This window comes from Scyliorhinus torazame, chromosome 19, assembly GCF_047496885.1.
Source record: "Scyliorhinus torazame isolate Kashiwa2021f chromosome 19, sScyTor2.1, whole genome shotgun sequence".
Classification (NCBI taxonomy): Eukaryota; Metazoa; Chordata; class Chondrichthyes; order Carcharhiniformes; family Scyliorhinidae; genus Scyliorhinus; species Scyliorhinus torazame.
In genome coordinates, this window is record NC_092725.1 from 118310419 (window position 1) to 118326893 (window position 16475).

The 16475-nt window shown below is 41.6% G+C and overlaps 1 pseudogene; it reads right to left on the reverse strand.

Annotated features, from left to right (window-relative positions):
• Positions 1-2369: 2369 nt before the first annotated feature.
• LOC140395969 (deoxyuridine 5'-triphosphate nucleotidohydrolase pseudogene) lies at positions 2370-14536 on the reverse strand (annotated as a pseudogene).
• Positions 14537-16475: the final 1939 nt, after the last annotated feature.

A 16475-nucleotide genomic window follows, 5' to 3' on the forward strand; every position in this document is an offset into this window, starting at 1 on the left:
AAACCATTTCGGACAGAGATAAGTAGACATTTCTTCACACAAAGAGTGGTGAGCCTGTGGAATTCATTGCCACAGGAAGTAGTTGATGCCAAGACTTTAATATATTCAAGAGACGGCTGGATACAGCCCTTGGGGAGAATGGGATCAAAGGCTATGAGGAGAAAGCAGGAATAGTATGGAGTTGGATGATCAGCCATGATCGTGATGAATGGCGGAGCAGGCTCGAAGGGCCAAAAGTCCTCCTGCTCCTATCTTCTATGTATCTATGTATTAAGTCCTCTCAAAATGAATATTGTATTTGCCTTCCTAACTGCCAACTGAACCTGCATGTTAACCTTAAGAGAAACTTGAACTCGGACTCCGAAGTCCCTTTATGCTTCAGATTTCCTAAGCATTTAGAAAATAGTCTACGCCTCTATTCTTCCTCCGAAAGTGCATAACCTCAAACTTTTGAACATTATATTCCATTTGCCACTTCTTTGCCCACTCTCCTAGCCTGTCCAAGTCCTTCTGCAGCCCCCCTGCTTCCTCAATTCTACCTGTCCTTCTGCATAACTTTGTATTATCTGCAAACTTAGCAAGTGCCCGCAGTTCCTTCTTCCAGATCGTTAATGTATATTGTGAAAAGTTGTGGTCCCAACACCGACCCCTGAGGCACACCATCAGTCAGCGGCTGCCATTCTGTAAAAGGCCCCTTTATCCCCACTCTGCCTTCTGCCAATCCTCTATCCATGCCAGTATCTTGCCCCTAACACCATGGGCTCTTATCTTATTTAGTAGCCTCCTGTACGGCACCTTGGGAAAGGTCTTCCAGAAATCCAAATAGATCACATCCACTGGTTCTCATTAGTCTAAATTCCTCGTTACCTCCTCAAAGAATTCTAACAGATTTGTCAAGCATGACCTCCCCTTTGCAAAGCCATGCTGACTCAGTCCTATTTTACCATGCATTTTCAAGTACTCTGCAATCTCATCCTTAATAATAGACTCTAAAATCTTACTAATGACCAAAGTCAGACTAACCAGCCTATAATTTCCCATCTTCTGCCTCCCTCCCTTCTTAAACAGGGATGTTACATTAGCCATTTTTAATCCTCTGGGACCCTCCCTGCCTCGTTATTCCTGAAAGATCACCACCAATGCCTTCACAATCTTCTCAGCTATCTTCTTCAGAATCCTGGGGTGTAGTCCATCTGGTCCGGTTGGTTTATCCAGCCCTTTCAGCTTCCCCAGAACCTTCTGCTTAGTGACGGTCACTACACTCACCTCTGCCCCTGACACTCATGAAATTCTGATATTCCCCTGGTGTCTTCCATTGTGAAGACTTATGTAAAGTACCTATTCAGGTTCTCTGCAATTTGGTTGATCCCCATTATTATTTATCCAGCCTCATGGTCCAATGTCCATTCTTGCCTCTCTCTAATCTTTTATAAATTGAAAAAACTCTTGAAATCTTCTTTTATATTACTAGCTAGCTTACACCCATATTTCATCTTCTCTCTCCTTGCTTTTTTTAGTTGTCTGTTGCTTTCAAAGACGTCCCAATCCTCTGGCTTCCTCATCACATTCTATGCTTTTTCCTTTCCTTTCAAGCTATCCCCAACTTCCCTTGTCAGCCATGATTGCCTCGCCCTCACCTTAGAATGATTCCTCTTCCTTCGGATGAATTTTTGTTGTCTCTCCTGAATAACCCCCAATAACTCCTGCCACTGTTGTTCCACCATCTTGCCTGCTAGCTTTCCCTTCCAATTAACTGACTAGCTCCTCCCCCATGTCGTTGTAGCCATCTTTATTCAATTGTAAAACCATTACATCTGATTCCAGCTTCTCTCTCAAACTGCAGGGTGAATTCTATCATATTGCCGTCACTTCCCCACAAGGGCTCCTGCAACTTAAGTTCTCTAATCAAGTCTACCTCATTGTACATCACCAAATCCACGATTGCCTGTTCCCTAGTAGGCTCTATCACAAGCGGCTCCAAAAAACATCTCTTCGACATTCCACAAATTTCTTTTCCTGGGATCTGCTACCAACCTGATTTTCCCAGTCCACCTGCATATTGAAGTCCTCCATGATTACTGTACTTTAAAAAAAAAAAAATGTTTTGTTTCATGTTATGTTTCTACAACAATATTTGGTTTAGCTCCGTGAAGATGACATTTAGCAATTGTACAATGGGCGTAATGTGATGTGAACTCTGGAACTGGTGTGGTACATGCAGTGGCTTTTCCAAATAACTTACTATTTCTAGTTGCAGATATTAAACAGTATGGGCTAAATTTCTCTCCATTTGCTAGGTGGAAAACTGGTGAGCATAAATTTACATTAAATTCTCCCCCTCACCCCTGAATAAATACAAACATGTCCTATTTGCAACGTGCATCCAAAAAGGATTCAAAAGTTTTATTTTTATTTAGAAAAAAAAAACCAATGAAATACACCTGATGATTCTAGAAGTTGACCTATTGCTCGGATTCACAACTGGAACAATGGAATAACAGACTTCGTCACTATTGAGATCACTACTTCCTAAGCACCCTAAAGGAAACAATTTTATATGTGGATTGTGTTTTTCCCACTAAGTATAAAACAAACGCACCATAGACGAGGCAAGTTGCTGTTTCATGAAGAATCCACAGCTTGTAACATCTCAAGAGAATTAAGCAATGTTTGACATGGTTTGGCAGAACAATGTGTTCAGTTTGTACCAGTGGAGCCAAAACCACATGCACCTAGTTCAGTTTCATCCAGGGTCCTCAACTCAAGTTCTGGGTAGTAGATATGTTCACAGATCAGTTGCGCTATTCAATCACCCTTTTTAACTTCAAATGCCTCCTTGCCAAAGTTGAAGAGAATCACAAAAACATTTCCTCTGTAATCCTCATCAATAACACCAGCGCCGACATCAATTAAGTATTTTGCTGCCAATCCAGATCTTGGAGCCTCTCTGCCGTAAAATCCAGCGGGAACTGCAATCTGAATGTCGGTCTTCACAATAACTTTATCCTGAGCAGGGACCACGTAGTCGTAAGCGCTATAAAGGTTGAAACCGGCCGTCCGCTCCGAGCTTCGGGTCAGTGTTCGCGCGTTTTCACTCAGCCGGTCGAAGCGGAGCCGCAGCTTCTCCTCGGCCCAGGGCCGCTTGGCCGGCGATGGAGGCTTCAGAACACGGCATGGTCCCGGGAGAGAGTGGGAGTGAGGGAGAGAGAGAGAGACACACACACAGCATGATTACTGTAATATTGCCTTTCTTACAATCCTTTTCTATCTCCTGATTTATTTTCTGCCCCACATCCTGACTACTGCTAGGGTGCCTGTACATAACTCGCATCAGGGTCTTTTTTCCTTTGCTATTCCTCAACTCTACCCACATAGATCCTATGCCTTCTTACCCTATGTCGCTTCTGGCTATCAATTTCATTTAATTTCTTCTTCTGAAGGCAATCCCTTGTTTTTGTCTGTTAATCTTCTCCCTGCAATAAACTAAGATTGGGAGATCAGATGCATGGCCAAGATCCTGCACATCTTTGGACTGTGGGAGGAAAGTGAAAACTCCAGTCACCCAAGGCCGAAATTAAACGCAGATCCCTGGCGCTGGAAGGCAGCAGTGCTAGCCACCTGACGCCCGTTTACTTCCATTTTTTTACTATATCATACAGTTAAAATTACTCCAAATTTAACATCCGTTCGGACGCATTATACCTAATTGTGCACAGTATACGAAAGAAGGTAAATTACCTTGTTGTGCACATTGAAATTGGCCAATATGATGCTGTGGGCATCACAGAAATGTGGCTGCAAGAGGCTAAGGGCTGGGACCTAAATATCCAAGGATGTGTCCCCAATCTAAAGGACAGGCAGATACACAGCTCCTGAAGGATGGATTGCTTTTGATAGGATACAGAGAAGCATGGAATCAGGTGGTAGCCTAGAGCTAAGTAAACCATAACAGAACAATCCTACCATCCTTCATTTGATGGGTTCCCAATCTTAGTTTATTGCAGGGAGAGGATTAACAGACAAAAACAAAATGGAGGAAGGCAGAAAGTAATCAGCCGTTCACAGTATCTCTAATTTGACAGATATGACAAAGATTACAGAATTAGTACAGCGCAGGAGGCCGCCATTTGGCCCATCACGTCTGCACCAGGTCTCCAAACGAGCATCATGGCTTAGCGTCATTCCCCTATCTTTTCCCTGTACCCTGCATATTACGCAAAGATCAAGGAAGTGAGGAACCAGAGTTGAAGAAATAACTTTAAAAACAGAGCAAATAAAATTCTATTTTTAAGAGTTGTAGTAACATAAAACTAAACAGTTTAAACCTGTACTTGCTGGATGAACTTATAACCAGACTTTGGTATACATAGACTGTTGTGTACTGTTGGCTGTTTATATGTTTAAGCCTCCTAGGCATACAGGATGTCAGTAAATAAAAGTTATGTTTATCAGGAAAATGATAATTATTCAGTTATTTAATGGTAAAAGGAAGCAATCAATTTGACCATGCAAGTACGAGAATAATTAGAAAAATACAGCCATCTTAAGATTGGGAGGAAGACAATTATCTTCATTATAATCATTACATTTTCTGTTTAAACCTTGCATTGTAAAAGACACATGGACAATCAGCTGGGAAACTGTTTTAATTAGCTGATTTCCTGTCCTCTGCAACAGAATTATGTTCATAACTTACCAGCAAACACTTTATACAATTATATCTAGGAGTTACTGATATCAGGCTAGTTAATAAGTTGAAAAAGCACTTTGTATCCAAGTCATTGGGAGATGCCAGCTGAACAAATAGAGTACAAAATATTGCTGATATTCTATGCATTCTAAAATTGCTAGTTTGGTAAGTTTTGAAACTTGTCACCATACAATAGATGGAATGCACAGAATACCTGGCGAAAATAGTGACCTTTGTCCCTTGGCAGCTTTCCCTGTTAGCAATATTGCCCAAGAAATAGTTACAGATTTGACTTCTAGTTCTTTATCTGCGACAATGTTTGACTCCAGGAGCAATTAACTAGGTTGAGAACCTGGAGTGTTTTCTTTTGCTTGTCGCATCATTCTAAATACAAACATTTTCGTTCATATTTCAGATATATCCTTCCTCAAAACAAAAGGAAAACCCTGCAGCATTGCAGGGAAGAGAGTCATTTTTCAACATTAAGCAACGATGTACACAAGAACTTCTGTGGTTAGGAAAGCTGCCATGATTGCACAAGGAAACCCATTACTATTTACTTCCCTCTTTGCATTTTGAACCTTTGAGAAAGTGGTTTTGCCCAGTTGAAAACAGTGCACAATATTTTTAAGCTTTTCAGTACTGAAGAACTTTACCGGGTTTACTTATTTCCCTCATATAAAATTACTTCAAAAATGGTTGACAAGTTCAAAAATTCCCTAAGAGGTGCAGGTAAAATTTACTTGTGTACTGTTTGTCACATTGTGGGCAATGTTACAACACAATATCTTGTGCATTCTGTGTCAACTTTTAATTGTCTCTCCCCACACAATGAATTTCTTGGAGAGCTTCTTTTACATGGAACCTTCAACAAAGCAAACAGAATTATTATTTATTGTTTAGGGGGCTGAAGCTGGAGGAACCAATCAGAATACACAGCACATATGTGTAAAGGTAATAAAATGGATGTGGTAGACGTGTAAATTTGTACGTTGTAATGGCCAAGTCTGGAGGGTGATTACAATCCTATTTCACACTCCTAACTTTAGCTATAACAGAGTTTGAATTTTTAGAAAATTGTGATTTTTCACTTTAGTACATACTTGACTGGATTTAAAACTTTAAGAAATAAGCCAGCCAGGTCTCGAGTTAACAAATAAGGGAGTTAATTTTTTTTAAAACTCACTCAGATAAAAGTGCAAGATTTATTAAAAATGTAACAATATAACTGATATATCACACATGTGCAGACACCTGAACAAGTTACAGGGCATAAGAGGTGGAATTGTTAAGGGCTAAAGTCATATGGGGGGGGGGGGGGGCAGGGGGGGGGGGGGGGGGGGAAGGTAAACGTTCCTTTGTGGTCTTGAAATTCCGGTGTTGCTGCGGCCGATGTATGCTGGTCATCTTTCTGGAGTCAGTCTCTTTTAAACTATAATGTATTTTACAAGGTGAATGGTATGACATTTGAACTTCCTTTCATTCAAAATTCTCTATTTCTGTGATATATTCCAAAATGTAACAGAGATAGGGTTGTGACTGGAGAATAGCAGGGAGAGAGAAGTATTACATTTTATAGTCTTCTTCTGAATGTTACTGGTGCCTTCTGCAGATACTCTGCTGTGACAAGCAGACTTGCTTATAATCAGAGTTTTTCCATATGTAGGGTTTCAATCATGTGACTGGCTATTGACAATGAATGGGTGGCAATTCTTTTAAACGAACAAAATTGGATCTCCCATCGTCAAAACTATCAAAATGCCATTGAACAAAGGATGTCCTTAGTATCCTCCTTGCAGAATGAGTTTCATTACTTCTTCTTTGTTCCTGGCAGTCTTTGGACTCGAAGTCTGGTGGCATATAGTCCTTATGTGTTGCAAGAGTTTGGGCAATGACAGTTGTGAAGTTCATCAGGGAACTGCCCAGACCTATACCCTGCTAATCTGCTTTCGGAAGCTTTGAGAAACTTGGCCAATTTGTAAGTCAGGTGACTTCTGCAGCCATTTTAAAACAGTGTCTTAGTGTGCTGGCTATTTTTTTCCTTTTAATAACAACCCAAGGCTTTACATCAGCCAATTAAGCTATCAATGTGTAATGCAATGACATGATTGGGTTCTCTCCCCACCACACATTGTCTTTCTCAGAATCACACAATACGCAATGGTTGACAGCACAAGAGGCCATTTGGCCCATTAAGTCCATCACAGTTCTCTCGAAGAGCAACTCGGCTAGTGATTTTTCCCTGTAGCCCAACAAGATTTTTCTAATTCTATCAAATTCCCCTTTAAAAGCCACAATTGAAACTGCCCCTATCACACGGTCTTACATCCAGTTGATGTTACGACTGGATGCAAAGGTCTGAGAATGGAACACTGGCTCAAAAGATCGCAACTTTCTTTTTAAAGAAAGCATGAACAGAGTCCCAGGACCATCAAAGAAAAAACATTTCCAGTACTCCATTGTACAGCTTTCCGGTGTCTAGCAGGGCTGTGACAGCTACTTTCTCACTGTAGAAAGTAGAGATCCAACTGCCTTGAATTCAGTTAAACACAATCACAAGATCTATTTTTCCTGAAGTGGCCCCAGTTACGAAGCAACATCTAATTCTTTTGGTAAGTTAGTTTACTTTTCACGTGAAGTTTAAGCACAATGCAGAAACAGTTTCAAATGAAAGCAAAATTCCCCATGCTTGCAAACACCTATGTTTATTAGGTGCTGGTTTAGCACAGGGCTAAAGGGCTGGCTTTTAAAGCAGACCAAGGCAGGCCAGCAGCACGGTTCAATTCCCGTACCAGCCTCCCCGAAAAAGCGCCGGAATGTGGCGACTAGGGGCTTTTCACAGTAACTTCATTGAAGCCTACTTGTGACAATAAGCAATTTTCATTATGATGAATCTAACTAGAGTTTTACCCTTTCTTACACAGAAACATCTAAAGTAAACCCATTTAAATCTATACCTTATTTCTAATATCCAGCAATACAAACATAGATCAATTAAAACTACCTCTGCTTCCTGACTACAGGCAATGCAGTCAGGATCCTAACCATTCGCTTCATGTCACTTTAGATTCCTGTGCCAGTCAGCTTAAATTGGTGACCTCGGACTCGCCACCCTTCTGGTCATGGGAACAGTTCCTCTCCCATCAATTGTGTACAGACACTTCATGATTTTGAACACTTCTTTCTCCTCTCAACTTTTCTTCACGAAGGAGAACAGCTCCAGCTTCTGCAATCTATCAATGCAGCTAAAGTTCCACATCCCCAGAATAATTCTTGTAAATCCACACTTGTCAAATCATTGATATAGATCAAGGAAAGCAGTGCTCCTAATGCTGGCCTTTGGGGATCCCCACTGCATGTGGTCCTGAAAATGTAAAACATAATCAATAACCACTACTCTGCTTCGCGACACTCATTTAGCTGTTCCTTCCATTCTAGACTTGTAACTCTGTTGATAAGCCTGTTATGGGACACTTTATCAAATGCCTTTTAGAAGTCTATGTATACCACACCAACTGCATTTCCCTCATCAGCCCTCTAGTTCTCATAGAATTTACAGTGCAGGAGGCCATTCGGCCCATCGAGTCTGCACCGGCTCTTGGAAAGAGCACCCCACCCAAGGTCAACACCTCCACCCTATCCCCATAACCCAGCAACCCCACCCAACACTAAGGGCAATTTTGGACACTAAGGGCAATTTATCATTGCCAATCCACCTAACCTGCACATCTTTGGACTGTGGGAGGAAACCGGAGCACCCGGAGGAAACCCACGCACACACGGGGAGGATGTGCAGACTCCGCACAGACAGTGACCCAAGCCGGAATCGAACCTGGGACCCTGGAGCTGTGAAGCAATTGTGCTATCCACAATGCTACCGTGCTGCCCTTGTCAAACAACTGCCCTCAACAAATCCTCAATTTATCCACATTTGTCCAAATTACAATTAATTTTGTCCCAAATTGTTTCCAACCTGGAGTCATTGGGCTTTCCCTTGTATCCTCTAGGTGTAACATCTGAAATTCTCCAGTTCTCTGGCATGACCCCCTGTGTATCCAAGGAGGGTTGGAAGATTATGGCCAGTTCCTTCTTGGTTTCCACCCTTTCCTCAGTATCCTCAATGCATCTGATCCGATTCTGGTGGTTTATCAACTGTACGGACAAGCTTTGTAATTCCTCCTCATTACCAAGGAGGAACTAGTTGATGCACTGGATGGATTAAACATTGCTAAAAACAAAATACTCATTTAGCACTTCAGCCATATCTTCTGCCCCCATGCGTAAATCCCCTTGTCCATAATCCACCACACTGCATTTACTATTAATATGCCAATAGAGGACTTTTGAATATCCTTTGCTGCTAGCTGCCAGTCTCTTCTCTTTCTTTCAATATCCAGCCTGGTTCTCATTTGTATTATCAACCCGACCGACATCTTTTTCTGCTTCATTTTATCTCATCATTCAGGAGGCTCTGGCATGGTTTGCCCTACTGGTTCCCTCATGGTAACACACCTTGACTGTACCCAACCATCTCCTCTTTAAAGGCAGGATTATGCAGGCCCATCTCTGCAGCTTGGGTTTAATTTTCACTCAGGGACGTTGAGTTTACTAACAGTTTCTTAAAATATATTACATGTATCTAACATGGAAAAAAAGGAAAATTTAGCAGAGCACAGACCAAAGCCATGGCAGGAGGAGTGGTGACAGCAGCAGTAATAAATAGAGGACACAGGACCTGGACACAGTGAGCAACATCAGTGTATAATTCAGTGCAAAAAGATATTCAAGTAATGTTACAGGACAAGTAGATTATTGCTTGGGGAGTACAGTATTACCAGGCTTGATTAATTTTGGTTAAATTGAGAAAGGTAGATAATGTTTGTAAGTTTTACATTGGTACGTTTAAATAGTCTAAAGTCCAAGTTTTATTTAAATTAACCTCCTCATTGAATAAAAGTAATGCTAGTGGAAGAGAAGCAGCTGATTTAGAGTGTTTATTTATTTGACTTGTTATTTCTGTTAAGTCAGTTAATAAACCGATATAGGATAGGCAGGGCACCTCCGTCCCATTCAATGCACACTGTTCCATGTGCAAATCCAGAAAACTTAATGTCCTGAATGGCCATGTCAGAATTGTCATCCGCTGGAGGAGCTTGAGCCCAAGACTGGAGTTTGAGTAGCAGCTGGCATCGTTGTGGAGCATCCGAGAAGCTACCTACAATGAACAGCACATTTTTCAATCTGGTTACTCCTCACCTTGGAATGGATGGCTGCCTGCCAAGCAGGTAGTGCAAGAATCCCTGGAATGCAACTCACTTTCCAACCAGGATTAAAGTCTGAATATTGGTGATTGTGCTGACCCCTCTGATGAGTGTAGCAGGAGTTGAGTCCAGAGGAGGCAGATTAGAATGTAAGTGATAGGTATTCTCTAGCATGTATTCTCTAACTAGGGGAACAGGCAGGTATTTCTGTGGGCACCGGCATGAACCCAGGGATGTATGTTGCCTTCCTGGTCCAAGGACATAACTGAGCAGTTGCAGAGTACTGAAGCAGGAGGGTGAACACCCAGTGATTGTGGTTCATATCTGTACCAATGACATAGGTAGAAGTCCCGAAAGACGTGCTGTTAGGTAATTTGGACATTCTGAATTCTTCCTCCGTGTACCCGAACAGGCGCCGGAATGTGGTGATTAGGGGCTTGTCCACAGTAACTTCATTGCAGTATTAATGTACGCCTACTTGTGACAATAAAGATTAATAAGAGAAAGAGGGATGAGATCCTGCAAATAGATTTTTAGGGAACTTGGAATGAAACTAAGCAGGACGTCAAAAGATAGTAATCTCCGGTTTACGTCCTTTGCTACACATTTGAGTAAAGAAATGAGTGGAGAGGTGTCTCAGGATGCAGGGCTTTCGATGCCTGGGACCTTGGGTTTGATTTTCAGGGGAGGTGTGACCTGCAAAGGGCAGGTGGGTTGCATTACAACACAGCTAGGACCAATGTTCTTGTGGGGCCGTTTGTTCATGTCATTAGGTGTTCCATTTAAGGAAAGAGGAACCAGGATGTAACATCGGAGAAGATACACAAAGAATTAGGAGAGATAGCACTATGGTAATAAATAAGACGTTGGCTTAGAGTGCAAGGAAGCGCAATGTGTATTTATTTTCCCAATGCATGTACATGAATGAAGCATGGTAAATAAGGCTGGTGAGCAAGTGCAGATAACAAAGTGGGAATGTGGTGATAACAGAGACTGTGCTCAGAAAAGGGAAGGATTAGATTATAAATATTTCTGGATACAAGGTGATCAGGGAAAGAAACGAATGGCAGCATTAAGGAGACTATTGCAAGCTTTGAGTAAGAGGATGTCTAGAAGTGGTCAAGGACAGAGTCTATTTGGTTAGAGTTAAGAAACCATTATACTGATGGATGTATTTAGGCAATCAAATCAACTGATGGGAAATATATCTTTGGTAGCTTTCTGCCTGGCGAGACTATGGTTTGCTAACATTGCCTAGTGTGGCTCAAGTCCAACTCTGGCACAGCATTATCTGCTGCAGAGGAAAACAGTGAGCTTAGATCGTGCAGGATCCCTCGGCCGGTTTTCAGCCAGCTGAGCTTGCAGTTTGTCCTCACTTCTTCCAATGCCCCTCCAACAGGCTCTGCCATCAGTCTCCATGTTAACCATCTTCCTCACTTGCAGGTGCTCTTGTAGCTGAAGGATGAATATCAAGCAGATCATGATAAAGTGGCAAGCTTACTATACTAGTCTTCAAATATGTAGATGTGATCTATCCGATAAACATAGCCCAGCCAGTATGGGCATCATTAGCTTATCAGCAAGCTCCAGGACCTCTTGTTCTGCACAGATGCTGAGGATATGCCCTGGATAGCGAAGGTGGAAACCGTTCAGACTTTTCTCCTGGTCAAGATATTCTGTCCGGGTCTCACCACAGAGAAGGTGTGCCGAGGATGCAGGCTTGGTAGACTCACAGTTCGGAATCCTCTGTCAGGTTACTTGGTTTAGGCATAATAGCTGAAAATAAGTGTTAATTTCAACATCAAGTGAGATTGCTGGTGATTATGGAGTTTTCACAAGTGAAGCTATCAACAATCTCCAACATCACATTGACAATGCTGATTGCTGGCAGGATGGCAGAGCCCCCCCCCCCCCCCCCCCCCGATCCATGGCCTTTATCTTATCGATGCCGGTAGTCAAATCAAACTCTTTTACAGGCACAAGTCTGTACATTTTCCACCGAAGGTATTCCTTTAACATGGAATACGAATGCTAGTGAGGGAAATATATAAGGTGTAGTTTTAAATCCACACTCACCATGCACAGGATCAGGGAGGTGGGTGAAAAATCCAGAAAATTGAGTTCAGTTTTTCCCCACTGCTCACCAGCGAGATCAAAGTTCCCAAAGGGCAGGAACCTCAGTTAAATATATTACTTTAAATATAAACAGGCGTCCCATCTAGTGATCCCCCCCCCACCGACTAAATATTCACATCTCGCCAGCGTGACTTTACAACTGGTTTAGTCAAACGGAATCCCTCCAGGAGCACAGAGGGAGGGGCATGCCCAGGCAGTGTCCTGGAGAGCCCCTGATATCTCCACAGTGGGGACTGGGGGCCATTAGATTTCAGAGCTGATCAGGGCATCCTTCAAAGATGGTGCCCCAATCTCTGTGGAGCTGGGTGCTGGTACTCATGCCCCACCAGAGTGACAGTGTAACAATGTCCACTTTTTTAAAAAAAAAAAGAGAGGCTCAAGACCTGGAGAGAAAACTGGTCTGTACAACTGGAGAATTCCACACCAGTTTTCAGTCTAAGCCTGACCCCAAATTCTGGCAAGATTCTGCCCATAAACCAAATTGCAGGTAAAATGCAGAGGGGTGCAACAACTTGGATCATTGGAGACTTGAAGAATGGGATAGGAAGAGCGTAATGGGCAGAGAGGAAGAGTTTCTGAACAATCGTGAGAATTGCTAAATCAATGTTTCCAGCCCAACAAGAGGCATTGTGGGATCTGGGGTAAGAGGTGGATCAAATGTCACAGAGGGAACAATGAGGGGACAGTGATCACAGAATCACTGAATGGTCACAGCACAGGTGGTGGTGTTCTGGTCAGTTCCTTGTCGAATCAACTAAGCTAGTCCCACTCGCCTGCCATCTCCCCATACCCTGCAAACCATTACTCTACAGATAATTATCCAATTCTCTCATGAAAGTCACAACTGAATTTGCCTCCACATTTTCAGGCAGTGCATTCCAGATCTAACCACGTTTTGAACAGGAAAGTAATATTTGCTATCTTCCAGCACTCTGGTAGCACCACTGTAACCAAGGAGAAGTGACCATCGTTAAGGTTTTAGATATAATCTTAACATTCAAATAATAACAGAAACCCACAATACATCTGCATTCAAATTAGTATCTTTATTGCACAGTACTTCTTTAAATACAGAATTTCTAGTTACTCTGTCACCAAAAATTAAAACAGGCCAAAAATTAACAGAATCCAAACTTCTCACTAGAAATAAGCTAAAGCGGTGTAAAAAGGTAGGAATAGAAATACAAATTAGAAATCTGGCATTGGTAGTTTCTTTATAGTCAGACATTCAATTGGGAACTTCTTCCTCCCCCGCAACCCCTTCTCCCCGGCTCAATATTATTCAAGGAATAACACTATTGCCTTGAAATCTGCCCATTATCATTTCAGCTTCTATCATTGAAAAGTTTCCCAACTTCCAATCTTGATCGATGACAAAGTTCTTGTCTCTGTTCCTTCCTGCAGTCTAAATATGTGCAATGGCATGCCCATTGGAGTTAGATTGTTATCATCGTCGTCTGTAGGCTATATTGATGTATTAGTTTAATTCACCTGACAGCTTTGCGTTCAGAATAGGAATTCTCCCCGCTATTTTGCCACTTAACCGATTTAATCATTTCTGACCCCGCTTGTCACACCATTCCCCATCATCCATCCCTCCCAACAAACCCATCCCGCCCCTCACAGAAACACGCTCTCCAATCAGGACAACTGTTGTTGGGCTGCTCTTACCTGCCACTTTTTTTTTTTTCCTCCTCCAAACCACCTTCACCTCTGCTGCTGGTGGCTGCAGCATGTGTGTCACGGGCTCCAGTCCTCCGTGCAGCCCATGTGCTTCTGCGTGTACCAGGCACTGCCCAACAAATAAACCCACCAACAGATACGCCTCTTAAACAGACCAATCAAAACAGTCCGGATAGACAAAATCTAGAGTATTATAATAGCATATGGTAGCACAAGTAGAATAGATTTTTTCAATACTAAAACGCAATTTTTTTGTATGACTTTCTCACAATTAAATACGGATCTTAAAAAAAGGTGAATTCTGAAAAGGAACCTGAAACACCATCTCCCAATATCTCAATGATTAAATACTCCACATATAAAAATGTTCTGTATGAGTTTGGGATCATATAACACGATCAAATACCCTTACAGATGAGTATTGGTTCTGATACAGTCAAACTATTCTTAGAATTTCTTTAAATTTAGTTATTTTAGCAACGTAAATGTGAAGCACTCAAATTTCCTTAATCACCAACTGCTTTTCTGGCTGGATATGCATGTTCCAATATTCTTACTTACAACTTCTCTAGAAGGCAAACATTTCTTCAACTTGTTGACCCGTTTATGCGCTATCTTGGCATCCAATTATACCTACCACTGTGTAAATGGAAGCCGAGTAAATATCATCATTGCTATGCTACTGCAAATGTACTTCCCATAAAGTTTTATTTTACTGACCTGGCTGCAACTTAGCCATGGAATCATTATACTCATCATCCGACATCGTTACATTTCAGATTTATTCTCTATAATATAATTTCATTAAATCCAATGAAATCCATGCAACTTTATATGGTACACTAAAAATGCATGTACACCTCCTAAATGAATAGATATCTCAAACAATGTGAACACCATGTTAGGACGGGATGGGGTGAAAAGAGAAAATCCTGGAAACACTCCGGTCAGGCTGGAGTGGCAAGAGAAAAGTGGTTAACGTTTCAGACATTGTGACCCTTTGTGAAAAACTGATGTTACTGTAGATCAGCATCTTAAGAAGAGGGATGGAGGAAAAGAAAACGGGGCAGGGAATAAAATGGCCACCATCACCAAACAAAAAATGCCGTAAGTGATTGAGTGATGATTAAAAGTGACAGAAGTGATAATAGTCTAAAATAATGAGATAAAAGATATGAGATCCTGAGGATACAACAGTTAAAGCAGAATATCAAGGTGGAGGAAACACGGATAAAACTGGTAAAGATGAACAGGCTGGAAACACGAGACAAAAAAAAAAAAAGTCAGGCCAATCGGGTTGCATGCATATACTATTGGGACTCCCTAAAATATTTAGTATTAAATGTTGCCAAACTTCTCCAGTCCTGAAAAATTAATTTCATAAGTGTGCAGTTTCATTCCATCAGAGTTTATTGCTGAAAATTCTTTAAAATAAAGAATACACAATTTTTTTCCAATTAAGGGACAATTTAGCGTGAGCAATCCATCTACTGCACACCTTTGGGCTGTGTTGGCGAGACCCACACAGACACGGGGAGAATGTGCAAACTCCATGTGCAACTCGGGACAGTGACCCGGGTCCTCGGCACTGTGAGGCAGCAGTGCTAACACTGCCATGTGTTGCCCCTGCTGAAAAATTTTAAAGAAGTGATTAACATTTTCTTAGAATTGCCTCAGTCACATTTTGCCTCCCTTTTCTATTTCACTTCCTGCACTCCATTTTACATAGAGTTAAACATTCTATTTTACATTTCTTGGTTTAGACTCTGCATGGTTCATTGAGGATTCTCCAATCTGGTTGGTTAGGTGGCATGCTGTTGGCTAACCTGTACATTACAGAGATAACTTGAAGAGACTGTGCTGCAAAGGATCGCCAGTATATTGCAAGTTGCCACCAGAGCTCAAAGTCTGTGGGAAGCTCGTCAGCGTGATGTCCAATCACGAGAGCAAAATCTGTCGAGCATAAAACTAGTGGCTATGCACCTCAGCAATCTATCGCTGGCCAGTCTCTAGTTAATGTGGAACACATTACATGGGCTCTTGCAAGAAGCAACTGCTTTTAAAGGGTGGAATGCTTGGAGTATGCAGTAATATAATTTCAAGTGTCAAATCTCTCCCATTACTATTGGTTCAATTGCATTGTACCCAATGCACCAAGTAGTATGGGAACAAAACAAAAAATGCTGAACCATTTCAGCAGGTCTGACAGCATCTGTGGAGAGAGAATGAAGCTAACGTTTACAGTCTGGATGACTCTTTGTCAAAGCTAGAGAAAACTGATCCGGTTTTCACTTCTCTCTTTAACAAAGTTCACCCAGACTTGAAATGTTAGCTCCGTTCTCTCTCCACAGATATTGTCCAGCATTTTCTGCTTTGTTTCAGATTATCATCCACAATAATTTTTTAAAAATTGTTTAGTATGGGAACCTCACCTATTTCTAGACTAATGCACATGGGGTTCTTGAATCAGCTACAAAATATACCACGATTATTTGACTGGCTACATTATTGTTAAGCACATCTCAATTTAATGACCGATCAACACCCCTCCAAAGATTATTTCAATAAGGAAACAAGCCATTTAAAAATGGAAGACTTAAAAATGTCATATTGCATAGGGCTGTTTAATTATGTAACAAATAGAAAACAAATAGAAATTCTATGCAAATGTGGGTACTTAATGAAATCTGTGTCGACCATTGGTG